Source organism: Scyliorhinus torazame, chromosome 16 (genome assembly GCF_047496885.1).
Source record: "Scyliorhinus torazame isolate Kashiwa2021f chromosome 16, sScyTor2.1, whole genome shotgun sequence".
NCBI classification, from domain to species: Eukaryota; Metazoa; Chordata; class Chondrichthyes; order Carcharhiniformes; family Scyliorhinidae; genus Scyliorhinus; species Scyliorhinus torazame.
The window spans coordinates 29,679,068-29,705,234 of NC_092722.1; positions in this window are offsets into that span (position 1 = coordinate 29,679,068).

A 26,167-nucleotide genomic window follows, 5' to 3' on the forward strand; every position below is an offset into this window, starting at 1 on the left:
CGGGCGCGGCCATTTTGCCCCCCGGCCACCATGCTGGATGGGTGGGCGCCACCATTTTGTCCCTCGCCAACGCCATCTTCTGCATCCCCGGAATCCATGTGCGACCCGTGGCTGACGCCATCTTGGATGGGGCCTCAAGCCCCCAGCACTGCCGACTCCACGCTGCCTGACCAGAACTCCCCCTTGCTGCAGCTGGCCTCCGTTACCGTGGACCAGAGTGGCCCCCGGACGCTAGCGAAAGCCACCACAACGATCGCCATCAACGGCCAGGTGACGTCGTGCTTGATCGACTCTGGGAGCACGGAAAGCTTTGTTCACACCCTGTTCTCTTGTCACCCATCCCGTAAACCAACGGATCTCCCTGTCCTCCGGGTCACACGCAGTGGAGATAAAGGGGTTCTGCCTAGCGAACCTCACTGTCCAAGGCAGGGAATTCCACAATTTCTGCCTGTACGTCCTGCCACACCTCTGCGCAGCCACCCTTCTTGGGCTGATTTCCAGTGCCACCTACAAAACCTGACATTTAAATTTGGCGGCCATATACCCCCCTTACCGTCTGCAGCCTTGCGACCCTTAAGGTCGCCCCGCCTTCCCTGTTTGCGAACCTCACCCCGGATTGCAAACCCGTCGCCACCAGGAGCAGACGGTACAGTGCCCAGGACCGGACCTTCATCAGGTCCGAGGTCCAAAGGCTGCTGAAGGAAAGGGTCATCGAAGCAAGCAACAGCCCCTGGAGGGCTCAGGTAGTGGTGGTAAAGACCGGGGAGAAACATAGGATGGTCATCGACTATAGCCAGACCATCAACCGGTTTACGCAGCTGGACGCGTATCCTCTCCCCGTATAGCCGACCTGGTGAACAGGATTGCGCAATACAAGGTTTTCTCCACGGTGGATCTCAAGTCTACCTACCACCAGCTGCCCCTCCGTCATGGTGACCGCCAGTACACTGCCTTCGAAGCAGGTGGGCGGCTCTATCACTTTTTAAGGGTTCCCTTCGGTGTCACGAACGGGGTCTCGGTCTTTCAGCGTGCGATGGACCGAATGGTTGACCGATACGGCTTACGCACAACATTCCCGTATCTGGATAACGTCACCATCTGCGGCCATGACCATCAGGACCACGACACCAACCTCTGAAACTTTCTCCAGACCGCGAATATCCTTAATCTAACCTACAATAAGGATAAATGCGTGTTTAGCACCGACCGTCTAGCCATCCTAGGCTACGTAGTGCGAAATGGAGTCATAGGCCCAGACCCTGAACGCATGCGCCCCCTCATGGAGTTCCCCCTCCCTCACTGCCCCAAGGCCCTAAAGCGCTGCCTCGGGTTCTTCAGCTATTATGCACAGTGGGTCCCTAATTACGCAGACAAGGCTCGGCCCCTGATCCAGTCCACAACCTTCCCCCTGTCGACGGAGGCCCGCCAGGCCTTCTGCCGCATCAAAGCGGACATCGCAAAAGCCACGATGCGCGCCATCGACGAGTCCCTCCCCTTCCAGGTCGAGAGCGACGCGTCCGACGTAGCTCTGGCGGCCACCCTTAACCAAGCGGGCTGGCCCGTGGCCTTCTTCTCCCGCACTCTCCATGCTTCCGAAATTCGCCACTCCTCAGTCGAAAAGGAGGCCCAGGCCATAGTAGAAGCTGTGCGACACTGGAGGCATTACCTGGCCGGCAGGAGATTCACTCTCCTCACGGACCAACGGTCGGTTGCCTTCATGTTCGATAATGCACAGTGGGGCAAGATTAAGAACGACAAGATCTTGCGGTGGAGGATAGAACTCTCCACCTACAATTACGAGATCTTGTACCGTCCCGGGAAGCTGAACGAGCCTCCTGATGCCCTGTCCCGCGGCACTTGTGCCACCGCACAAGTGGACCGCCTCCGATCCCTCCACGAGGACCTCAGCCACCCGGGGGTCACTCGTTTCTTTCTTTTTATCAAGACCCGCAATCTGCCCTACTCCATCGAGGAGGTCAGGACAGTCACCAGGGACTGCCAAATCTGCGCGGAGTGCAAACCGCACTTCTACCGGCCAGAGAGAGCGCATCTGATAAAGGCTTCCCGTCCCTTTGAACGCCTCAGCATGGATTTCAAGGGCCCCTCCCCTCCACCGACCGCAACACGTATTTCCTGAACGTGATTGACGAGTACTCCCGGTTCCCATTCGCCATCCCCTGCCCAGACATGACTACGACCACCGTCATCAAGGCCCTCCAGGGTATTTTTACACTGTTCGGTTTCCCCGCTTACATTCACAGTGATAGGGGGTCCTCCTTTATGAGCGACGAACTGCGTCAATTCCTGCTCAGCAAAGGCATCGCCTCCAGCAGGACGACCAGTTACAACCCCCGGGGAAACGGGCAGGTAGAGAGGGAGAACGGCACGGTCTGGAAGACCGTCCTGCTGGCCCTTCGGTCCAGGAATCTCCCAGTCTCCCGCTGGCAAGAAGTCCTCCCAGTGGCCCTTCACTCCATTCGGTCGCTGCTCTGTACTACCACAAACCAGACACCTCATGAACGTCTCCTTGTTTTCCCCAGGAAGTCCTCCTCCGTGACCTCGCTCCCAACCTGGCTAGCGACACCCGGACCCATCCTGCTTCGGACGTCGGACCCGTTGGTTGAGAGGGTCCACCTGCTGCATGCCAACCCCCAGTACGCCTATGTAGCGTTCCCCGACGGCCGCCAAGACACGGTCTCTCTTCGGGACCTGGCGCCCGCCGGAGCCCCACACGCACCATTGCACCCACCCCCACCCTCCCCGCAGCACCTGACCGGAGGGTCAGTACTGCCGCCGCCCCTACCCAGCGCCGAACAGGCACGACGCCCCCTACAGGCGCCCCTCCCCCTGCCCACCTTTCGCCCAACAGCGCCGCCTAGGGGTGACGAAGCTGCCAGGGAGGAAGACACCACGTTCCCGGAGCCACAACCGCCAGGGCCCCCACCAGGATCATCGCCGAAGCCCAGACGCTCCAGAAGGACGACCAGGCCACCCGATCGTCTGATTGCGGCACCATAAAACAATAAAAACTTTCTCTGTTACCCTCGACATCATGGTACCTGCAATACCTGGTCCTACCATGCTAAAGGCGACAGTAACGCTGGCCATCACCCTGCTGGGTTCTTTTTTTAACAGGGGGTGAATGTGGTAATACCAGGTATTGCAGTACCTGAGAGGTGGATGCCCATTGGCTAGACCTAGGAGTCTACCATTGGCTAACGTACATAGCTCCGCCCTGAGAGGCAGGGTATAAGAACCAATGCCGTCCCAACAGCCTTCACTTTCTGTATCGAAGCTGTTGGGTACAGTTCTAGCTGTTTAAAGCCGATTAGTATGACTCACCTTGTCTCTAGAGTAATTGATTGTGCATCACTTCCCTTGTCCAAATATATACAACATTGGCTCCTTTAGCCCATACACCCGCACGCAGTGAAACAAAAAAGAAGAAAATACAGTCATGAGGTTACATCGGCACATGGCCATTTCTCAATTTCTCAGTTCTGCCACAGTCCTTCAGCCTTCGCAAACTCCTCCGCTGCTTCCGCCGTTCCAAAATAAAAGTCCCTGAGCTTGTAAGTCACCCTCAGCTTCGCTGGATATACAATGCCGCACCGCACCTTGCTAATGTACAGGCCCTCTTCACCCGGTTGAAGGCAGCCCGTCTCCTCGCCAGCTCCACCGTAAAGCCCTGGTATACACGTATACCAGCTCCAGCCAACTGCACCACCCGCTTCTGCTTGGCCCAGCTCAGGACCTTCTCCTTCACACTGTACCTACGGAAGCACAGAGTCACTGCCGTTGGCGGCTCACTCACTTTTGGTACAGGCCTCTACGACCGATGAGCCCGATCCAGTTCATATCGGGAGGGATCCTCCCCCTTCCCCAATAGTTTTGCCAGCATCGCGGCAAAATACTCAGTCGGCTTCGGTCCTTCAACTCCTTCGGGCAGCCCCACAATCCTCAAATTCTGTCGCCTGGATCTGTTTTCCAGGTCTTCCATTTTTCCTCGCAGATCCTTGTTAATGTCCATCACCTTCCACATCTCCTTCCCCATCGAGGCAAGTTGATCACTGTGCTGCAATAATGTCTCCTCCACTTCCTTCAGCGCCTCCCCTTGCTCTCGCACCTCCGCCACTGCGCTTGCCACCTCCGTCCTCACCGGGGAAACCGCCTCCTCCACTAGCACACACAAAACCTCCCTCATCTCCTTCCTCATTGTCTCCATGTATTTTGTAAACAGCCTTTCGAATTCCGCAGCCATCACCTCAGTTATTTCTTCAGCCGTAAGCAATGCGGCCTTCCCTGGTGCTCCAGCCTCCATTTTCCTTGGTGACCCCGCGGTGACCTTTCCACTCCCCGACGGACCTTCAGCTGTTTTCCTTACGGACGTTCTTTTGCTCACCCTCAACATTTTTCTTCACTCTGCCGCCTCTGTGCCTTCTCCCTGCTTTTGCCGCCTCCGTGGACCCTGGGACCGGGCTTAAAGCCCCGAAAATGCCGTTCCCGAACGGGAGCCCTCCATTGTGCGGCCGCCTCCTGCCCGCCGTCACCCGGGTTTTTGCATTTATGATAACATTGCAAGGAACATCACACAATAATAAAGAGAAATCTACCGAATGGGTATAAGAGAAGAAAAAATCAGAACATAAACATTGTGTACATACAAGGGTAACATATGGACAGATATAAGGCCCTTGACTTTGGGCCCCCAGTGATTGGTTACCACAACCGTGCTGTACTAATGTTATACATGTTGACTCCTGTTGTTACAACATATCGAGAGAGTGTTTGGCACCACCTAGTGGTACCTTGGTGCTGGTGATGTGGTCGCACCCATGTGTTTCCTTGCCATATGTCCTCTCTGGCTTCTCTGCCTTGCTTACCCTGTACCCTGGTTGGTGTCTCCCCCCGCCCTCCCCTTCTCCATCACTTGACCCCCTCCCCTACCCCCAGCCCCCCCTTCCTTTTCTTCTTCCATTATCCGTTTCGGTCACAATCCCCCCTCCCTCCCTCCCCACCCCTCTTCCCCCCCTGCCTTATTGGTTCCTGTTCACAATCAGGTCTTGGCACAGGCTGGTGAATTGCTTCCAAGTGTTGTGGATGCCTTCCTCCGATCCACAAATGGAGATTTTAATTTAAGGAATTCCACTAAGTCGGACAGCCAGTCCGTGGCCTTGGGTGGCACTGCTGATCTCCAGCCGAGCAGGAGTCTTCGGCGGGCGATCAGGGAGGCAAAGGCTAGGGTGTCCGCCCTTCTACCCTTAAAGTGTTCTGGCTGTTCTGATACCCCGCCACTAAAGACCACCACTGGTAGGCATGTCTCCACCCCGACAACCTTGGACTTGGCCTTGAAAAAGGCGGCCCAGTACGTGACAAGTCTGGGGCAGGACCAGAACATGTGGCTGGACCTCTCTGGCACTGTTCACATTTGTCCTCCACCTCCGGGAAGAACCCGCTCATGCGTGTCCTTGTCAAGTGCGCCGTGTGCACTACGTTTAGCTGCGTTAGGCTCAGCCCTTTGCATAAGTAGGTGGAGTTTGCTCTGTGCAGTGCTTCATCCAGATTCCTCCCCCTATCTCTATGTCTAGCTCTTCCTCCCACTTTTCCCATGTCTCGTCCATAAGTGACCGAACCTCCTCCAGTAGATGTCCGTACATGTCAAAGAACAAAGATCAAAGAAAGGTATCCATCTACTCCCATCCTATTCATGTATTTGTCAAGATGCCCTTAAACGTCACTATCATCCCTGCTTCCACCACCTCCTCTGGTAGCGAGTTCCAGGCACCCACTACCCTCTGTGTAAAAAACTTGCCTCGTACATCGCCCCTAAACTTTGCCCCTCACATCTTAAACCTATGCCCCCTAGTAATTGACCCCTCTACCCTGGGGAAAACGTCTCTGACTATCCACTCTGTCTATGCCCCTCTGATCTTTGTCGACCTCTATCAGGTCGCCCCTCAACCTCCTTCGTTCCAGTGAGAACAAACCAAGTTTATTCAACCTCTCCTCATAGCTAGCACCCTCCATATCAGGCAACATTCTGGTAAATCTCTTCTGCACCCTCTCTAAAGCCTCCACATCCTTCTGGTAGTGTGGCAACCAGAATTGAACACTATTACCGTCCACGAGCTCGCCCAAGGTTAGAAGTCTGTCTAGTAGGGAGTGTTCTTGTAGCTGGGGGAACAATGCTGTCTCCTTGTGGAGGAAGTTCCTTAATTTCATATATGGAGCTCGTTCCCTTTCGGGAGCTGGATTTTGTCCATTGGTTCCCCCAGTGTCACTTCTCTACCATTTATGTATAGGTCCCCTACTGTCAGTACTCCTTCGTTCTGTCTCCACCTTTTAAAGAAGGTGTCTTTGTCGCAGGGGTAAATCTATGGTTCTTGCAGATGGCGGCTATGGTGGGCATTGCGACCGGACCAAAGAGGTTGATTCTACATTCTCAGCATGGCCACAACCACTGGGCTTCTTGAGTATTTGGCTGGGGGAATGGGAGTGGGGCCGTGGACAGTGCATGGAGGCATGTCCCCAGACAGGAGTTCTCCTCTGTTCTTTCCGCTCCTGGATCTTTAATCCACCCCCATACACTTTCTGCGGTAGCGACCCAGTGGTAGAATAGGGCCAGGGCCGCATCTCTGTAGGATGCTCTTGGGGATTCTAGGGTTCTTTCCCCCCCGACCACACACACACACACAAACGCCACGGTTAATTTGTCTGCTGTTGTGAACAAGGCCTTGGGGATGGAGATCGGGAGGGATCTGAACAGGGTGAGGAACCTGGGCAACACATTCACCTTAAATGTCTGCACTCTCCCCGCTAGGGAGAGCTGGACTGACTCCCACCTCCGTAGGTCCCTCTTTACCTCTTTGACCAGATTCAACTGGTTGAATTTGTGGATCCATGGGCTATTTGGATCCCCAGGTATCGGAATTTGGCTTCGGCCAACTTGAACATCCGGTTTCAGCAGTCCCTCTCCCCAGTCTCCCCCGAGTTAACCCCCCCGCCCCGCCCCCGCCTTCCAATTCAGCAGCCTCCTCTCCCAAGTCTCCCCCGAGTCAACTCCCCAGGCTCCTGATTCAGCACCACCCTCTCCCCGGTCTCCCCCGAGTCAACTCCCCAGACTCCTGATTCAGCACCACCCCCCTCCCCAGTCTCCCTGAGTCAACTCCCCAGACTCCCGATACAGCCCCCTCCTCTCCCCAGTCTTCCCCGAGTCAACTCCCCAGACTCCCGATACAGCCCCCTCCTCTCCCCAGTCTCCCCCGAGTCAACTCCCCAGACTCCCGATTCAGCAGCCTCCTCTCCCCAGTCTCCCCGAGTCAACACCCCAGACTCCCAATTCAGCACCCCCATCCCCAGTCTCCCCGAGTCAACTCCCCAGACTCCTGATTCAGCCCCCTCCTCTCCCCAGTCTCCCCGAGTCAACTCCCCAGACTCCCGATACAGCCCCTTCTTCTCCCCAGTCTCCCCAAGTCAACTCCCCAGACTCCTGATTCAGCACCACCCCCCTCCCCAGTTTCCCCCGAGTCAACGCCCCAGACTCCTGATTCAACACCACCCCCCTCCCCAGTCTCCCCGAGTCAACTCCCCAGACTCCCGATTCAGCCCCCTCCTCTCCCCAGTCTCCCCGTGTCAACTCCCCAGACTCCCAATTCAGCACCCCCCACCCCAGTCTCCCCTAGTCAACTCCCCAGACTCCCGATTCAGCCCCCTCCTCTCCCCAGTCTCCCTGATTCAGCACCACCCCCCTCCCCAGTCTCCCCGAGTCAACTCCCCAGACTCCTGATTCAACACCACCCCCCTCCCCAGTCTCCCCGAGTCAACTCCCCAGACTCCCGATTCAGCCCCCTCCTCTCCCCAGTCTCCCCGTGTCAACTCCCCAGACTCCCAATTCAGCACCCCCCACCCCAGTCTCCCCGAGTCAACTCCCCAGACTCCCGATTCAGCCCCCTCCTCTCCCCAGTCTCCCCGTGTCAACTCCCCAGACTCCCAATTCAGCACCCCCCACCCCAGTCTCCCCGTGTCAACTCCCCAGACTCCCAATTCAGCACCCCCATCCCCAGTCTCCCCGAGTCAACTCCCCAGACTCCTGATTCAGCCCCCTCCTCTCCCCAGTCTCCCCGAGTCAACTCCCCAGACTCCCGATACAGCCCCTTCCTCTCCCCAGTCTCCCCAAGTCAACTCCCCAGACTCCTTATTCAGCACCACCCCCCCTCTCCCCAGTCTCCCCGAGTCAACTCCCCAGACTCCCGATTCAGCAGCCTCCTCTCCCCAGCCTCCCCCGTCAACTCCCTGGAGACTCCCGATTCAGCAACCCCCTCTCCCCAGTCTCTTCCAAGTCAACTCACCCAGGGTCTCCCCCAATTCAAGACCCACGATCTTCCCCAAGTAACCACTCCTGATCGCGCCTGGCTAGGACCTCCGGTAGCCGAGTGTCTTCCCCCGGTACACTCCAACTGGGCCCCCCGTCTCCCTCCATTCTCACCCAGGTCTTGCTCCAGCATTACCACTTTCACCCCGGAGTCAAGCCGATACTACCGAGGCAAATCCTGGCCACCCCCAGTCAGAGTCAGTGTCCCCTAATCACAGCCTGGCCACCCCCAGTCAGAGTCAGTGTCCCCTAATCACAGCCTGGTCACCCCCAGTCAGAGTCAGTGTCCCCTAATCAAAGCCTGGTCACCCCCAGTCAGAGTCAGTGTCCCCTAATCAAAGCCTAGTCACCCCCAGTCAGAGTCAGTGTCCCCTAATCACAGCCTGGTCACCCCCAGTCAGAGTCAGTGTCCCCTAATCACAGCCTGGCCACCCCCAGTCAGAGTCAGTGTCCCCTAATCACAGCCTGGCCACCCCCAGTCAGAGTCAGTGTCCCCTAATCAAAGCCTGGTCACCCCCAGTCAGTGTCAGTGTCCCCTAATCACAGCCTGGCCACCCCCAGTCAGAGTCAGTGTCCCCTAATCACAGCCTGGTCACCCCCAGTCAGAGTCAGTGTCCCCTAATCAAAGCCTGGCCACCCCCAGTCAGAGTCAGTGTCCCCTAATCAAAGCCTGGTCACCCCCAGTCAGAGTCAGTGTCCCCTAATCACAGCCTGGTCACCCCCAGTCAGAGTCAGTGTCCCCTAATCAAAGCCTGGTCACCCCCAGTCAGAGTCAGTGTCCCCTAATCAAAGCCTAGTCACCCCCAGTCCGAGACAGTGTCCCCTAATCACAGCCTGGTCACCCCCAATCAGAGTCATTCTCCCCTAATCACAGCCTGGTCACCCCCAGTCAGAGTCAGTGTCCCCTAATCACAGCCTGGTCACCCCCAGTCAGAGTCATTCTCCCCTAATCACAGCCTGGCCACCCCCAGTCAGAGTCAGTGTCCCCTAATCAAAGCCTGGTCACCCCCAGTCAGAGTCAGTGTCCCCTAATCAAAGCCTGGTCACCCCCAGTCAGAGTCAGTGTCCCCTAATCAAAGCCTAGTCACCCCCAGTCCGAGACAGTGTCCCCTAATCACAGCCTGGTCACCCCCAGTCAGAGTCAGTGTCCCCCAATCAAAGCCTGGTCACCCCCAGTCCGAGTCAGTGTCCCCTAATCACAGCCTGGTCACCCCCAGTCAGAGTCAGTGTCCCCTAATCAAAGCCTGGTCACCCCCAGTCAGAGTCAGTGTCCCCTAATCACAGCCTGGCCACCCCCAGTCAGAGTCAGTGTCCCCTAATCACAGCCTGGTCACCCCCCAGTCAGAGTCAGTATCCCCTAATCACAGCCTGGCCACCCCCAGTCAGAGTCAGTGTCCCCTAATCACAGCCTGGTCACCCCCAGTCAGAGTCAGTGTCCCCTAATCACAGCCTGGTCACCCCCCAGTCAGAGTCAGTGTCCCCTAATCAAAGCCTGGTCACCCCCAGTCAGAGTCAGTGTCCCCTAATCACAGCCTGGTAACCCCCAGTCAGAGTCAGTGTCCCCTAATCACAGCCTGGTCACCCCCCAGTCAGAGTCAGTGTCCCCTAATCAAAGCCTGGTCACCCCCAGTCAGAGTCAGTGTCCCCTAATCACAGCCTGGCCACCCCCAGTCAGAGTCAGTGTCCCCTAATCACAGCCTGGCCACCCCCAGTCCGAGTCAGTGTCCCCAAATCAAAGCCTGGCCACCACCAGTCAGAGTCCCCTAATCAAAGCCTGGTCACCCCCAGTCAGAGTCAGTGTCCCCTAATCACAGCCTGGTCACCCCCAGTCAGAGTCAGTGTCCCCTAATCACAGCCTGGCCACCCCCAGTCATAGTCAGTGTCCCCTAATCAAAGCCTGGTCACCCCCAGTCAGAGTCAGTGTCCCCTAAACACAGCCTGGTCACCCCCAGTCAGAGTCAGTGTCCCCTAATCACAGCCTGGCCACCCCCAGTCAGAGTCAGTGTCCCCTAATCACAGCCTGGCCACCCCCAGTCAGAGTCAGTGTCCCCTAATCACAGCCTGGTCACCCCCAGTCAGAGTCAGTGTCCCCTAATCACAGCCTGGTCACCCCCAGTCAGAGTCAGTGTCCCCTAATCAAAGCCTGGTCACCCCCAATCAGAGTCAGTGTCCCCTAATCAAAGCCTGGTCACCCCCGGTCAGAGTCAGTGTCCCCTAATCAAAGCCTGGTCACCCCCAGTCAGAGTCAGTGTCCCCTAATCACAGCCTGGTCACCCCCAGTCAGAGTCAGTGTCCCCTAATCACAGCCTGGTCACCCCCAGTCAGAGTCAGTGTCCCCTAATCAAAGCCTGGTCACCCCCAGTCAGAGTCAGTGTCCCCTAATCACAGCCTGGCCACCCCCAGTCAGAGTCAGTGTCCCCTAATCAAAGCCTGGTCACCCCCAGTCAGAGTCAGTGTCCCCTAATCACAGCCTGGTCACCCCCAGTCAGAGTCAGTGTCCCCTAATCACAGCCTGGCCACCACCAGTCAGAGTCAGTGTCCCCTAATCAGAGCCTGGCTACCCCCAGTCAGAGTCAGTGTCCCCTAATCACAGCCTGGTCACCCCCAGTCAGAGTCAGTGTCCCCTAATCACAGCCTGGCCACCCCCAGTCAGAGTCAGTGTCCCCTAATCAAAGCCTGGTCACCCCCAGTCAGAGTCATTGTCCCCTAATCAAAGCCTGGTCACCCCCAGTCAGAGTCATTGTCCCCTAATCACAGCCTGGTCACCCCCAGTCAGAGTCAGTGTCCCCTAATCACAGCCTGGTCACCCCCAGTCAGAGTCAGTGTCCCCTAATCAAAGCCTGGTCACCCCCAGTCAGAGTCATTGTCCCCTAATCAAAGCCTGGTCACCCCCAGTCAGAGTCAGTGTCCCCTAATCAAAGCCTGGTCACCCCCAGTCAGAGTCAGTGTCCCCTAATCACAGCCTGGCCACCCCCAGTCAGAGTCATTGTCCCCTAATCACAGCCTGGTCACCCCCAGTCAGAGTCAGTGTCCCCTAATCAAAGCCTGGTCACCCCCAGTCAGAGTCAGTGTCCCCTAATCACAGCCTGGTCACCCCCAGTCATAGTCAGTGTCCCCTAATCAAAGCCTAGTCACCCCCAGTCAGAGTCAGTGTCCCCTAATCAAAGCCTGGTCACCCCCAGTCAGAGTCAGTGTCCCCTAATCAAAGCCTGGTCACCCCCAGTCAGAGTCAGTGTCCCCTAATCAAAGCCTGGTCACCCCCAGTCAGAGTCAGTGTCCCCTAATCAAAGCCTGGTCACCCCCAGTCAGAATCAGTGTCCCCTAATCAAAGCCTAGTCACCCCCAGTCAGAGTCAGTGTCCCCTAATCAAAGCCTGGTCAACCCCAGTCAGAGTCAGTGTCCCCTAATCAAAGCCTAGTCACCCCCAGTCCGAGACAGTGTCCCGTAATCACAGCCTGGTCACCCCCAGTCAGAGTCAGTGTCCCCTAATCAAAGCCTGGTCACCCCCAGTCAGAGTCAGTGTCCCCGAATCACAGCCTGGTCACCCCCAGTCCGAGACAGTGTCCCCTAATCACAGCCTGGTCACCCCCAGTCAGAGTCAGTGTCCCCTAATCACAGCCTGGTCACCCCCAGTCAGAGTCAGTGTCCCCTAATCACAGCCTGGTCACCCCCAGTCAGAGTCATTCTCCCCTAATCAAAGCCTGGTCACCCCCAGTCAGAGTCAGTGTCCCCTAATCAAAGCCTAGTCACCCCCAGTCAGAGTCAGTGTCCCCTAATCACAGCCTGGTCACCCCCCAGTCAGAGTCAGTGTCCCCTAATCACAGCCTGGTCACCCCCAGTCAGAGTCAGTGTCCCCTAATCAAAGCCTGGTCACCCCCAGTCAGAGTCAGTGTCCCCTTATCAAAGCCTGGTCACCCCCAGTCAGAGTCAGTGTCCCCTAATCAAAGCCTGGTCACCCCCAGTCAGAGTCAGTGTCCCCTAATCAAAGCCTGGTCACCCCCAGTCAGAGTCAGTGTCCCCTAATCAAAGCCTGGTCACCCCCAGTCAGAGTCAGTGCCCCCTAATCACAGCCTGGTCACCCCCAGTCAGAGTCAGTGTCCCCTAATCAAAGCCTAGTCACCCCAGTCAGAGTCAGTGTCCCCTAATCAAAGCCTGGTCACCCCCAGTCAGAGTCAGTGTCCCCTAATCAAAGCCTAGTCACCCCCAGTCCGAGACAGTGTCCCGTAATCACAGCCTGGTCACCCCCAGTCAGAGTCAGTGTCCCCTAATCACAGCCTGGTCACCCCCAGTCAGAGTCAGTGTCCCCTAATCACAGCCTGGTCACCCCCAGTCAGAGTCAGTGTCCCCTAATCAAAGCCTGGTCACCCCCAGTCAGAGTCAGTGTCCCCTAATCAAAGCCTAGTCACCCCCAGTCAGAGTATGTGTCCCCTAATCAAAGCCTGGCCACCCCCAGTCAGAGTCAGTGTCCCCTAATCACAGACTGGTCACCCCCAGTCAGAGTCAGTGTCCCCTAATCACAGCCTGGCCACCCCCAGTCAGAGTCAGTGTCCCCTAATCACAGCCTGGTCACCCCCAGTCAGAGTCAGTGTCCCCTAATCACAGCCTGGCCACCCCCAGTCAGAGTCAGTGTCCCCTAATCACAGCCTGGTCACCCCCAGTCAGAGTCAGTGTCCCCTAATCACAGCCTGGTCACCCCCAGTCAGAGTCAGTGTCCCCTAATCAAAGCCTGGCCACCCCCAGTCAGAGTCAGTGTCTCCTAATCAAAGCCTGGTCACCCCCAGTCAGAGTCAGTGTCCCGTAATCACAGCCTGGTCACCCCCAGTCAGAGTCAGTGTCCCCTAATCAAAGCCTGGCCACCCCCAGTCAGAGTCTGTGTCCCCTAATCACAGCCTGGCCACCCCCAGTCAGAGTCAGTGTCCCCTAATCACAGCCTGGTCACCCCCAGTCCGAGTCAGTGCCCCCTAATCACAGCCTGGCCACCCCCAGTCCGAGTCAGTGCCCCCAAATCAAAGCCTGGCCACCACCAGTCAGAGTCCCCTAATCAAAGCCTGGTCACCCCCAGTCAGAGTCAGTGTCCCCTAATCACAGCCTGGCCACCCCCAGTCATAGTCAGTGTCCCCTAATCAAAGCCTGGTCACCCCCAGTCAGAGTCAGTGTCCCCTAAACACAGCCTGGTCACCCCCAGTCAGAGTCAGTGTCCCCTAATCAAAGCCTGGTCACCCCCAGTCAGAGTCAGTGTCCCCTAATCACAGCCTGGTCACCCCCAGTCAGAGTCAGTGTCCCCTAATCACAGCCTGGTCACCCCCAGTCAGAGTCAGTGTCCCCTAATCAAAGCCTGGTCACCCCCAGTCAGAGTCATTGTCCCCTAATCAAAGCCTGGTCACCCCCAGTCAGAGTCATTGTCCCCTAATCACAGCCTGGTCACCCCCAGTCAGAGTCAGTGTCCCCTAATCAAAGCCTGGCTACCCCTGGTCAGAGTCAGTGTCCCCTAATCACAGCCTGGTCACCCCCAGTCAGAGTCAGTGTCCCCTAATCACAGCCTGGTCACCCCCAGTCAGAGTCAGTGTCCCCTAATCAAAGCCTGGTCACCCCCAGTCAGAGTCAGTGTCCCCTAATCACAGCCTGGTCACCCCCAGTCAGAGTCAGTGTCCCCTAATCACAGCCTGGTCACCCCCAGTCAGAGTCAGTGTCCCCTAATCAAAGCCTGGTCACCCCCAGTCAGAGTCATTGTCCCCTAATCAAAGCCTGGTCACCCCCAGTCAGAGTCATTGTCCCCTAATCAAAGCCTGGTCACCCCCAGTCAGAGTCAGTGTCCCCTAATCAAAGCCTGGTCACCCCCAGTCAGAGTCAGTGTCCCCTAATCACAGCCTGGTCACCCCCAGTCAGAGTCAGTGTCCCCTAATCAAAGCCTGGCTACCCCTGGTCAGAGTCAGTGTCCCCTAATCACAGCCTGGTCACCCCCAGTCAGAGTCAGTGTCCCCTAATCACAGCCTGGTCACCCCCAGTCAGAGTCAGTGTCCCCTAATCAAAGCCTGGTCACCCCCAGTCAGAGTCAGTGTCCCCTAATCAGAGCCTGGCCACCCCCAGTCAGAGTCAGTGTCCCCTAATCAAAGCCTGGTCACCCCCAGTCAGAGTCAGTGTCCCCTAATCACAGCCTGGCCACCCCCAGTCAGAGTTAGTGTCCCCTAATCAAAGCCTGGCCACCCCCAGTCAGAGTCAGTGTCCCCTAATCAAAGCCTGGCCACCCCCACCCCCAGTCAGAGTCAGTGTCCCCTAATCAAAGCCTGGTTGTGGTGGTATGTATTAGGGGTAATACGGTACACCACGTGTCGACAGGCTATTGGTGGAGGGATGCCAGGTCCTGATAGGATCTGCCACCTACTGGACTCCTCCCAGAAATGCCGGTATAAGAACCCAGTTTTTCCCTCCATTTCCCTCAGCAGTTGCATTCTGTAACCACGCTGCTGGGGATAAAGTTCTGCTTAAAAAAGCCTTCAATTGACATTACCTCAACCTGCCTCGCGTCATATTGGCGGTGCTACACTGGTCACCCCCAGTCAGAGTCAGTGTCCCATAATCAAAGCCTGGTCACCCCCAGTCAGAGTCAGTGTCCCCTAATCACAGCCTGGCCACCCCCAGTCAGAGTCAGTGCCCCCTAATCAAAGGTTGGTCACCCCCAGTCAGAGTCAGTGTCCCCTAATCACAGCCTGGCCACCCCCAGTCAGAGTCAGTGTCCCCTAATCACAGCCTGGTCACCCCCAGTCAGAGTCAGTGCCCCCTAATCACAGCCTGGTCACCCCCAGTCAGAGTCAGTGTCCCCTAATCACAGCCTGGCCACCCCCAGTCAGAGTCAGTGTCCCCTAATCACAGCCTGGTCACCCCCAGTCAGAGTCAGTGCCCCCTAATCACAGCCTGGTCACCCCCAGTCAGAGTCAGTGCCCCCTAATCAAAGGTTGGTCACCCCCAGTCAGAGTCAGTGTCCCCTAATCACAGCCTGGTCACCCCCAGTCAGAGTCAGTGCCCCCTAATCAAAGGTTGGTCACCCCCAGTCAGAGTCAGTGTCCCCTAATCACAGCCTGGCCACCCCCAGTCAGAGTCAGTGTCCCCTAATCACAGCCTGGCCACCCCCAGTCAGAGTCAGTGTCCCCTAATCACAGCCTGGTCACCCCCAGTCAGAGTCAGTGCCCCCTAATCACAGCCTGGCCACCCCCAGTCAGAGTCAGTGTCCCCTAATCACAGCCTGGTCACCCCCAGTCAGAGTCAGTGCCCCCTAATCAAAGGTTGGTCACCCCCAGTCAGAGTCAGTGTCCCCTAATCAAAGGTTGGTCACCCCCAGTCAGAGTCAGTGTCCCCTAATCACAGCCTGGTCACCCCCAGTCAGAGTCAGTGCCCCCTAATCAAAGGTTGGTCACCCCCAGTCAGAGTCAGTGTCCCCTAATCACAGCCTGGTCACCCCCAGTCAGAGTCAGTGCCCCCTAATCAAAGGTTGGTCACCCCCAGTCAGAGTCAGTGTCCCCTAATCACAGCCTGGCCACCCCCAGTCAGAGTCAGTGTCCCCTAATCACAGCCTGGTCACCCCCCAGTCAGAGTCAGTGTCCCCTAATCAAAGCCTGGTCACCCCCAGTCAGTGTCCCCTAATCACAGCCTGGTCACCCCCAGTCAGAGTCAGTGTCCCCTAATCACAGCCTGGTCACCCCCAGTCAGAGTCAGTGTCCCCTAATCACAGCCTGGTCACCCCCAGTCAGAGTCAGTGTCCCCTAATCACAGCCTGGTCATCCCCAGTCAGAGTCAGTGTCCCCTAATCAAAGCCTGGTCACCCCCAGTCAGAGTCAGTGTCCCCTAATCAAAGCCTGGTCACCCCCAGTCAGAGTCAGTGTCCCCTAATCACAGCCTGGCCACCCCCAGTCAGAGTCAGTGTCCCCTAATCACAGCCTGGTCACCCCCAGTCAGAGTCAGTGTCCCCTAATCACAGCCTGGCCACCCCCAGTCAGAGTTAGTGTCCCCTAATCAAAGCCTGGCCACCCCCAGTCAGAGTCAGTGTCCCCTAATCAAAGCCTGGCCACCCCCACCCCCAGTCAGAGTCAGTGTCCCCTAATCAAAGCCTGGTTGTGGTGGTATGTATTAGGGGTAATACGGTACACCACGTGTCGACAGGCTATTGGTGGAGGGATTCCAGGTCCTGATAGGATCTGCCACCTACTGGACTCCTCCCAGAAATGCCGGTATAAGAACCCAGTTTTTCCCTCCATTTCCCTCAGCAGTTGCATTCTGTAACCACGCTGCTGGGGATAAAGTTCTGCTTAAAAAAGCCTTCAATTGACATTACCTCAACCTGCCTCGCGTCATATTGGCGGTGCTACACTGGTCACCCCCAGTCAGAGTCAGTGTCCCATAATCAAAGCCTGGTCACCCCCAGTCAGAGTCAGTGTCCCCTAATCACAGCCTGGCCACCCCCAGTCAGAGTCAGTGCCCCCTAATCAAAGGTTGGTCACCCCCAGTCAGAGTCAGTGTCCCCTAATCACAGCCTGGCCACCCCCAGTCAGAGTCAGTGTCCCCTAATCACAGCCTGGTCACCCCCAGTCAGAGTCAGTGCCCCCTAATCACAGCCTGGTCACCCCCAGTCAGAGTCAGTGTCCCCTAATCACAGCCTGGCCACCCCCAGTCAGAGTCAGTGTCCCCTAATCACAGCCTGGTCACCCCCAGTCAGAGTCAGTGCCCCCTAATCACAGCCTGGTCACCCCCAGTCAGAGTCAGTGCCCCCTAATCAAAGGTTGGTCACCCCCAGTCAGAGTCAGTGTCCCCTAATCACAGCCTGGTCACCCCCAGTCAGAGTCAGTGCCCCCTAATCAAAGGTTGGTCACCCCCAGTCAGAGTCAGTGTCCCCTAATCACAGCCTGGCCACCCCCAGTCAGAGTCAGTGTCCCCTAATCACAGCCTGGCCACCCCCAGTCAGAGTCAGTGTCCCCTAATCACAGCCTGGTCACCCCCAGTCAGAGTCAGTGCCCCCTAATCACAGCCTGGCCACCCCCAGTCAGAGTCAGTGTCCCCTAATCACAGCCTGGTCACCCCCAGTCAGAGTCAGTGCCCCCTAATCAAAGGTTGGTCACCCCCAGTCAGAGTCAGTGTCCCCTAATCAAAGGTTGGTCACCCCCAGTCAGAGTCAGTGTCCCCTAATCACAGCCTGGTCACCCCCAGTCAGAGTCAGTGCCCCCTAATCAAAGGTTGGTCACCCCCAGTCAGAGTCAGTGTCCCCTAATCACAGCCTGGTCACCCCCAGTCAGAGTCAGTGCCCCCTAATCAAAGGTTGGTCACCCCCAGTCAGAGTCAGTGTCCCCTAATCACAGCCTGGCCACCCCCAGTCAGAGTCAGTGCCCCCTAATCACAGCCTGGCCACCCCCAGTCAGAGTCAGTGTCCCCTAATCACAGCCTGGTCACCCCCAGTCAGAGTCAGTGCCCCCTAATCAAAGGTTGGTCACCCCCAGTCAGAGTCAGTGTCCCCTAATCAAAGGTTGGTCACCCCCAGTCAGAGTCAGTGTCCCCTAATCACAGCCTGGTCACCCCCAGTCAGAGTCAGTGTCCCCTAATCAAAGGTTGGTCACCCCCAGTCAGAGTCAGTGTCCCCTAATCACAGCCTGGCCACCCCCAGTCAGAGTCAGTGCCCCCTAATCACAGCCTGGCCACCCCCAGTCAGAGTCAGTGTCCCCTAATCACAGCCTGGTCACCCCCAGTCAGAGTCAGTGTCCCCTAATCACAGCCTGGCCACCCCCAGTCAGAGTTAGTGTCCCCTAATCAAAGCCTGGCCACCCCCAGTCAGAGTCAGTGTCCCCAAATCAAAGCCTGGCCACCCCCACCCCCAGTCAGAGTCAGTGTCCCCTAATCAAAGCCTGGTTGTGGTGGTATGTATTAGGGGTAATACGGTACACCACGTGTCGACAGGCTATTGGTGGAGGGATGCCAGGTCCTGATAGGATCTGCCACCTACTGGACTCCTCCCAGAAATGCCGGTATAAGAACCCAGTTTTTCCCTCCATTTCCCTCAGCAGTTGCATTCTGTAACCACGCTGCTGGGGATAAAGTTCTGCTTAAAAAAGCCTTCAATTGACATTACCTCAACCTGCCTCGCGTCATATTGGCGGTGCTACACTGGTCACCCCCAGTCAGAGTCAGTGTCCCATAATCAAAGCCTGGTCACCCCCAGTCAGAGTCAGTGTCCCCTAATCACAGCCTGGCCACCCCCAGTCAGAGTCAGTGCCCCCTAATCAAAGGTTGGTCACCCCCAGTCAGAGTCAGTGTCCCCTAATCACAGCCTGGCCACCCCCAGTCAGAGTCAGTGTCCCCTAATCACAGCCTGGTCACCCCCAGTCAGAGTCAGTGCCCCCTAATCACAGCCTGGTCACCCCCAGTCAGAGTCAGTGTCCCCTAATCACAGCCTGGCCACCCCCAGTCAGAGTCAGTGTCCCCTAATCACAGCCTGGTCACCCCCAGTCAGAGTCAGTGCCCCCTAATCACAGCCTGGTCACCCCCAGTCAGAGTCAGTGCCCCCTAATCAAAGGTTGGTCACCCCCAGTCAGAGTCAGTGTCCCCTAATCACAGCCTGGTCACCCCCAGTCAGAGTCAGTGCCCCCTAATCAAAGGTTGGTCACCCCCAGTCAGAGTCAGTGTCCCCTAATCACAGCCTGGCCACCCCCAGTCAGAGTCAGTGTCCCCTAATCACAGCCTGGTCACCCCCAGTCAGAGTCAGTGTCCCCTAATCACAGCCTGGCCACCCCCAGTCAGAGTCAGTGTCCCCTAATCACAGCCTGGCCACCCCCAGTCAGAGTCAGTGTCCCCTAATCACAGCCTGGTCACCCCCAGTCAGAGTCAGTGCCCCCTAATCACAGCCTGGCCACCCCCAGTCAGAGTCAGTGTCCCCTAATCACAGCCTGGTCACCCCCAGTCAGAGTCAGTGCCCCCTAATCAAAGGTTGGTCACCCCCAGTCAGAGTCAGTGTCCCCTAATCAAAGGTTGGTCACCCCCAGTCAGAGTCAGTGTCCCCTAATCACAGCCTGGTCACCCCCAGTCAGAGTCAGTGCCCCCTAATCAAAGGTTGGTCACCCCCAGTCAGAGTCAGTGTCCCCTAATCAAAGGTTGGTCACCCCCAGTCAGAGTCAGTGTCCCCTAATCACAGCCTGGTCACCCCCAGTCAGAGTCAGTGCCCCCTAATCAAAGGTTGGTCACCCCCAGTCAGAGTCAGTGTCCCCTAATCACAGCCTGGTCACCCCCAGTCAGAGTCAGTGCCCCCTAATCAAAGGTTGGTCACCCCCAGTCAGAGTCAGTGTCCCCTAATCACAGCCTGGTCACCCCCAGTCAGAGTCAGTGCCCCCTAATCAAAGGTTGGTCACCCCCAGTCAGAGTCAGTGTCCCCTAATCACAGCCTGGCCACCCCCAGTCAGAGTCAGTGCCCCCTAATCAAAGCCTGGTCACCCCCAGTCAGAGTCAGTGTCCCCTAATCACAGCCTGGTCACCCCCAGTCAGAGTCAGTGTCCCCTAATCACAGCCTGGCCACCCCCAGTCAGAGTCAGTGTCCCCTAATCACAGCCTGGTCACCCCCAGTCAGAGTCAGTGTCCCCTAATCAAAGGTTGGTCACCCCCGAGTCAGGCCTGGCCACCCCTGATTCAAAGGCGGGTAGCCGCCAGTCAGAGCCGGTACCCTCGAGTCAGCTCCTTTAATACGCGGAGCCGTTGTGTGAACACTGCACTCAGCTCCAAGCTTAGCTCAGATCGCTGTGTGCCAGGTGCACGGTTTTTCAAGTTGGACATGATGGGCTGGATTCTCCATTCCCCGATGCCGAAATCGCGTTTGGCGATGGGGGGGGGAGAATCTGTTTTGGTGCCAAACTCGGAAGTGGCACTGGTTTTTGAATTCTCTGCCGCCTGAAAAGCGGAGTACTCTCGGATTATACCGTGCCGATTATTCACGGCCTCAGGCCATTGCCCGAGGCCTCCCCTGTGATGCTCCGTCCCGACCGGCCGAGTTCCCGACGGCGTGGGTTATGTAGGCTCACACCATTCTTGAACTCGGCGTGGCGGCTGCGGACTCAGTCCGGGGCCGCCAAAGTCGGGGGAGAGCCGATCCGCGGCAGGGAGGCTTCATTTGGGCTGGGGCCACTGTGGCGGGCGGTTCGGGGCGCACAAGGGGCCGAAGGGGGGCACAACTTTGGCAGTCCAGGTCCGCGGGCTGAGTCTGCCATGGAGCATGGCGCAGCCGCTGCAGGCTGCCGCCGTGCACATGTGCGGTCTCGGAAGCGGAAATGCTCAGGGCCATGTCGGCAGCCAGAGCTGGGACCTCCACGCTGCCTCCCTGCTAGCCCCCAGCAAAACGGTGAATCGGTGGCCGTTTTACGTCAGTTTTCCCGGCATAAAAGACCGCCGTTTTCACGCCGGCGTGGGGACTTAGTCTCTAAAACGGAGAATCCAGCCCGATATGTGTCATTCTGACATCGTGCCGGTGTGGATGGATGTATTGACGGGGCATGTATGATTCCGACGTTTGGACACAATAATGAAATGGAAATGTATTATAATGATGTTCCCAACATTGGGAAACGCGGCCAACCACAGACACTGGGGAAGAGACGATTACGGCAAGCTTTCATGCTGTTGTCAGCTGCAACTGTGGCCTTCTCATGATATTTTCCGCTCCTGTTGCCGAACCCGCCCACGCTAACGAGCGTAGACAATCCCAGCCAATGTATCCAACTATACAGCGTACTCATTTAAATTAGCAGGCAACGCAAAGTTTGTGTCCTGCTGGTTTTGCTACAAACAGGGAAGGTTAGTCACACATTATGGCCCCTGCTCCAGTTTCCCAAACTCATCGCAATTATCCCCATTCTGTACAGTAGCACAGTGGTTAGCACTGTTGCTTCACAGCATCAGGGTCCCAGGTTCGATTCCCAGCTTGGGTCACTGTCTGTGCGGAGTCTGCACGTTCTCCCAGTGTTTGCGTGGCTTTCCTCCGGGTGCTCCGGTTTCCTCCCACTAGTCCCGAAAGACGTGCTGTTAGATGAATTGGACATTCTGAATTCTCCCTGTGTACCCAAACAGGCGCCGGAATGTGGCGACTAGGGGCTTTTTACAGTAATATCATTGCAGTGCTTTTTAAAAATAACTTTAGAGTACCCAATTCATTTTTTCCAATCAAGGGGCAATTTGGCGTGGCCAATCCACCTAGCCTGCACATCTTTGGGTTGTGGGGGCGAAACCCACGCAAACATGGGGAGAATGTGCAAACTCCACATGGACAGTGACCCAGAGCCGGGATCGAACCTGGGACCTCGGCGCTGTGAGGCTGCAGGGCTAACCCACTGCGCCACCGTGCTGCCCCTATTGCAGTGCTAATGTAAGCCTACTTGTGGACAATAATAAAGATTATTATTGAATAAAAACCTGTAATGGATGAATATAAGCACTAGGTGGAGCCTTGGGACCACATTTCATCAATTACACAATGACTCAATTTGGATGTGTATACATGGAGTCATCATTAGATATACAAGCTGGAACTGAAACTGGGTATTAACTCCAGTTGAAATATACCAAGGAAATGATTTGTTTTATGTTAAACACAAAGTGACAGTGACTTCTTGCAAGTTCTCAAGCAACGATGAGTTCACCATTTTTGATTCTATAAGGGAACGAGTGAGGTCTAAAATGTGACAATGTAAAAGCTCCAGAATCTACTGATTAAAAATCAGGAGGTTCTATAGAAAGCAAACAATCATCACAACAGAAATGTGAATCGAAAAGTTATCCACAATATTCATATGTCGTGTTGTTTATACAAGTAGTGCCGGAGAATCCGGGCCCGGTATTAATTAGTGTATGCAAGAAGCTTCACATCAGTTTTAGACGGCTGCCCAGATGTCTAAATTAATCTACAACACCAGGTTAAAGTCCAACAGGTTTGTTCGAATCACTGGCTTTCGCAGCACAGCTCCTTCCTCCCCTGAGGAAGGAGCAGCGCTCCGAAAGCTAGTGATTTGAAACAAACCTGTTGGACTTTAACCTGGTGTTGTAAGACTTCATACTGTGCTCACCCCAGTCCAACGCCGGCATCCTACATCATAAAGTAATCTATTTCTGGGGCACATGGGCACTTGGTTGTTGGGCCTTTGTTGGTTCAGATTCTCCCTCTTGTACTTTAGTTGGCTTTACGACTAAGTGAACACTCAAATGCTAATAACATAAAATTCGCTGTCTAGCTTTAATTGCACAATTATTCCCGGTTCCATGTGCAATATCCGGTGATTTATTGAATAATATTTTTATATAATTTATAAAATGTTGACTATTTACAGTATTTATATTGTATACAGTATTTACAAAAATTACTGGGCTTGTACAATGTATTTAGATGTTTACAAAGTGTACTTATATACAGTGGGGTAAAATATCATCAGGGATTCTCCAATTTCACTTAGTCTCTCCAGCACTGATCTGCAATTGTGGTTATAGGGATTGGAAGAATCCTCCTGGACATTCTGGGTGCGATTCAATGGCCTTATCATGCCCGGCTTGGTGTCGAGACGGGGCTTCTCGCGGGATTTGCGACCCTCGAAACGCCTCACGAGATTTAATGAAATCTCACGTGACGTCGCGACCTGGATCTCGCCCTCACTGTGTATGATCCAGATCTGTATATTTAAATGATCCATTAGGTTTCGCTAGACCCAGGGACAACAGGCTGTGTCTAATGTATCTGCAGATTCTCCTGGTGCCTGGGTCCTAACGGCCATGCCTGTGAGACCTCGCCAGGGCTCCGTTTAATACTGTTAGGTCGGTACTTACACCACTGCCTGATTCAAGAAAGCAGTTCACCAGCATCATCTCCAGGGCAATTAGGGATGGACAATCGATGCTGACCTAGCCAGCGATGCCCACATCCTGGGAATGAATAAAACACAAATGAACCGGAAGCACGGCTGCCTGTCGGGCTCACATAATTGATGATTATCCCTTACATCTGCTGCACCAGTCACTACAAATGACTGGTGAGTATTGGCCACAGAACCAGTTGATTCCCTGAATGAGCTTTGATTGGGATGAAGTCAATTCTGGGGGACATCCTAAATCATTTGAAGATGAACATAGGAATGGCTGGGTAAGGCATTAATGTTACCTCTGTAACCCTGAGCAGGGAAAATAGAAAATACTTCCATTTAGAGAGTGCCTTTAATGACCTCAGGATATCTGAAAGTGTTTTACAGCCAATTAAATGCATGTAAAATGCAATCACTGTTGTCTCGCAGGAAAGGAGGCAGCCAATCTGCACACAGCAAGCTCGCAGAGACAGTAATGTGTTAATCACCAGATAATCTCTTCTAACAATGTTAATTGAGGGATAAATACCAGGGAACAACTCCTTGCTCTTCTTCAACATAATGCCATGGGACCGTTTACATCTGCATGAATAGACAAGCAGCGGGATTTCCCATTTCTGAGACTAAGTGTTGACGCCAATGCAGAATGCGTGGGCTTTCACGACAGTAAAACTGGCGCTACACATGGACCGATTCCGCTAATGTTAAAAGGCTAGCACGGGCGGGTGTGGAACACAATCGATTCCAATGAGAAACGGTGTCGGATTCCCGGTTTCGCGCTTACACTTAGGAGGCTGACAAGCTGCAGCGGCACTCCCCACACACACCATCCCAGTCAATAAGATGGTAGCAAGACGCGGGAGGATGTCCCTGTACTCCAACCTGGGAAGGAGGTTGCCAGCCGCTGCCGTACTTGGGCGCAGGTGGCCGAGACAGTCAGCGTCGTGGGCAACACAGTCCGGAGCGGCCAGGAGTGCAGAAAGAAACCTCCTCAGGGTGAGTAGGCAACACTGTGCCCCTGGCACTAACCCACGTCCCACACGCCCATAACCCCCCCCCCCAACCTGGAGGGCGGCTGAAACCCCACCCTGCCCCACATGCTGGCACCCATACCGGCCGCCATGGCCGGGTGCCTTGGCCACAGCGGCCACCAAATGCCTGCCCCCTGGGCTGCATGAGGCGGACTGTCTAACACTGTCATTTTCTGCCCCCCCCCCCAAGGAGAAACCGCCCACAACTGCCGGGAGCGGGAGAAGACAGGAGGGGGACCGCCTGACTTGCGGCCCCTCACCATGGCAGAGCAGTGGGCCCTGGAACTGGTCAGCAGTCCGGAGGAAAGGGAGGTCACCGAGATGGAGCTCTGTCGTGGGCGAGGAAGTGAGACACCGCTTAGTTGCGATTCCCCATGACACGTGTGTCAATCCCCCCCCAACACCACCCTCACCCCCATACCACCCTCACCCTACATCACCCCCACCCGGACACAACCCTCACCCTACACCACCCCCACACCACCACCCCCCCACCCCACCCACACATCCACCCCCACTCCCCCCACCCCCGACCTGTGGTCTAATGTGCGTCTTGTCTTGTGTCTTGTAGGACCTGCTGTGTATGGGGCGGGTCCATCTGGCATCCCCCAACCCCAGCCGTGCCATAGCCGGAGCCCCCCATGATGGGGATAGCAGTTCGGACACCAGCCCTCTGTCTGAGACTCAGGAGACCCCGGAGCTTGGGTCGGAGGATGACAGCTATCTCCAACACCCTCCACCACCCCAGGGACACTCACTTTGGTTGGGCGCTTTAGTGCAGAGGTTCCTGGGACACTATCTGGTGCTCATCACACAGTTGCTCTGGTACAGCAGGTGGAGGTAAGAACTCCCGAGGGGGTGGACGGTCAGATGGCTGGCCGACCCCAGAAACTAGCTGCCGTCCAGAAACAAAAAAGAGTGGCTAAGGTAAATATTGGTCCTTTAGAGGATGAGAAGGGAGATTTAATAATGGGAGATGAGGAAATGGCTGAGGAATTGAACAGGTTTTTTGGGTCGGTCTTCACAGTGGAAGACACAAATAACATGCCAGTGACTGATGGAAATGAGGCTATGACAGGTGAGGACCTTGAGAGGATTGTTATCACCAAGGAGGTAGTGATGGGCAAGCTAATGGGGCTAAAGGTAGACAAGTCTCCTGGACCTGATGGAATGCATCCCAGAGTGCGAAAAGTGATGGCTAGGGAAATTGCAAATGCACTAGTGATAATTTACCAAAATTCACTAGACTCTGGGGTGGTCCCGGCGGATTGGAAATTAGCAAACGTGACACCACTGTTTAAAAAAGAAGGTAGGCAGAAAGCGGGTAATTATAGGCCAGTGAGCTTAACTTCGGTAGTAGGGAAGATGCTGGAATCTATCATCAAGGAAGAAATAGCGAGGCATCTGGATGAAAATTGTCCCATTGGACAGACACAGCATGGGTTCATAAAGGGCAGGTCGTGCCTAACTAATTTAGTGGAATTTTTTGAGGACATTAACGGTGCGGTAGATAACGGGGAGCCAATGGATGTGGTATATCTGGATTTCCAGAAAGCCTTTGACAAGGTGCCACACAAAAGGTTGTTGCATAAGATAACGATGCATGGCATTAAAGGGAAAGTAGTAGCATGGATAGAGGATTGGTTAATTAATAGAAAGCAAAGAGTGGGGATTAATGGGTGTTTCTCTGGTTGGCAATCAGTAGCTAGTGGGGTCCCTCAGGGATCAGTGTTGGGCCCACAACTGTTCACAATTTACATAGATGATTTGGAGTTGGGGACCAAGGGCAATGTGTCCAAGTTTGCAGACGACACTAAGATAAGTGGTAAAGCAAAAAGTGCAGAGGATACTGGAAGTCTGCAGAGGGATTTGGATAGGCTAAGTGAATGGGCTAGGGTCTGGCA